This window comes from Arvicanthis niloticus, chromosome 1, assembly GCF_011762505.2.
Source record: "Arvicanthis niloticus isolate mArvNil1 chromosome 1, mArvNil1.pat.X, whole genome shotgun sequence".
NCBI classification, from domain to species: domain Eukaryota; kingdom Metazoa; phylum Chordata; class Mammalia; order Rodentia; family Muridae; genus Arvicanthis; species Arvicanthis niloticus.
This window is the reverse complement of record NC_047658.1, coordinates 140,962,741-140,964,740: the sequence shown is the minus strand read 5'-3', so window position 1 is coordinate 140,964,740 and position 2,000 is coordinate 140,962,741.

Sequence of the window (2,000 nt, the reverse complement as noted above, 5' to 3'; positions counted from 1 at the left end):
GTGATGAGTTTGACTAAGCCATAGAAGTTGGCACTTGCCCCACAGCAGAACTGATTTTTGTCATTGTTTCCCTTGGTGGGGGCGGTGGAAAAGGAGGGGCTAGATCTATATACATGTGTTTTACCAACAGTTTATAACTGTCTTTTCAGTTTTTAAGTTATGTAAACATTTAAAAATGTCTGTTCATAATCCTTATAAGACGGGAACTACAGTTCAGTGGTAGAGCACGTGGCTGCTATACATAAAACCCAGGGGTCACCCTCAACACCAAAAATGAAGAATCTTCTTGTGGACACAAGCTAGTTGCTATTTATTTATTTTCCATTTTGTGACACTGAGAATTTAACTTATGGGCTCAGTCACACGAAGCGTGGGGTTTACCTCTAAGCTATACTCTCAGCCCCAGGTTTGTTTAGTTTTATTGACAGAATTTAAAGGATCCTAACTTATTTGGATGAAGGTCTTACTTCTTCATAGAAGCATGGAAGTGTATGGATCATATTTTAAGTGAGAGGTTATGAATACTGAACTGTCTGACTTCTTTTGGGAATGACACTGAATGGAATTAAATCTACTTCCTGAGTGAATTTTGAGAATCTGGATGACACAGCCACAGATGCCGGCATGGACGAAGCCACACTACACACTGTGGCAAAAAACAGTTAAGAATGAAAGATCTACTATCCTTGCATACAAAGGGGCTGTAGACATAATGTTATCGTGCACCGTGTAAAATTTACCCTTGTATTATTCAAATACTAATTTCTCTATCCCATTATCTGGTTTCAATCCATGGCACTGCCATGCTTACATTAAGAATCTCCGGCCTCAAGTCTGTGTAGACAATGCTCATCATTTATTCTCTGCCTTGTCAATAAAAGTCAATAACTAGGCAATAGAGAGGATAGGGCAGGGCTTCCGCCAGTCAGTGGAGGAGGAAGAGAAAGAGAGGAAGAGGGATTCTCCACAAGGAAGGGGTCTGGAGAGACATCAAGGCAGAACACCCCTGAAGCCCAGAGAGCCAGGCAAATACAAAATTTTGAGTATCTTGGGGATTTTTAGCTTGGAGGTAGACAGACTAGATTAGAGGATAATGCCTAACTATTGTACTTTAAGTTGAAAATACATCTTGAGTGTATTTGAGTGGATGGTCGTCAGCTGACATTCATCCTAAAGCCAGGTTCAGAACTAAATGTTTTAGTTAGGATAAATGACAGAGGTGCTGGTTAGTCAACAAAAGGATGGACGGGGTATTAGGACTATCTTGTACCTCACTGGTACAAATTGGCATAATTATGCTCTAATTGTATTTTGAGAGAAAAGTTTCATTTTAACAGGAAGGGTGATGTGTAGGAGGAGCTAAGGTAGGAGGAGTACTGAGAGGAAGAAAAGGAGTAAGAAGAGGAGAAGGAGGAGAGGAGAAGCTAGGTGATGAAAGAGAGAAAGAGGGGGGAGACAGGGAGGCAGATATTCATGTATCTCCACCAGTCAAAGATAGTTGTTATATCTAGGTTGGTCAGTGGGTTACACCTCTGATTGAACAATTCCAAACTTATAATGCTTATGATTAACATTATTTTTAAAAAAATGTATAAATGCAAAAGGGAAAAGGGGGCATGGGATAGGGGCTTTCTAAGGGGGGGGAATGGGGAAAGGGGATGGCATCTGAAGTGTAAATAAAATATCTAATAAAATTATGATTTCATAATAAAAAATATGATTTCAAAAAAAAAGAATTTCAAGAGAAAAAAAAAAAGAAAATACATCTTGATCTGCCTGTGATATTATTGGAAAACTAGCTAGGATAAAGGAAAACAGCCAATGTATTAATTTATATATAATACATTTATAATAATAGTCATTTTTTTTTTACAAAAGGTTCAACAAAAATCATATCTGGACATGTTTCCTAAGCTATATACAGACCCTAAGGGTACACATAGGGTCCTGAAGTCCCTAAATATTACTAAGTAATTTACTTAAGATTTGGTAACATTGGA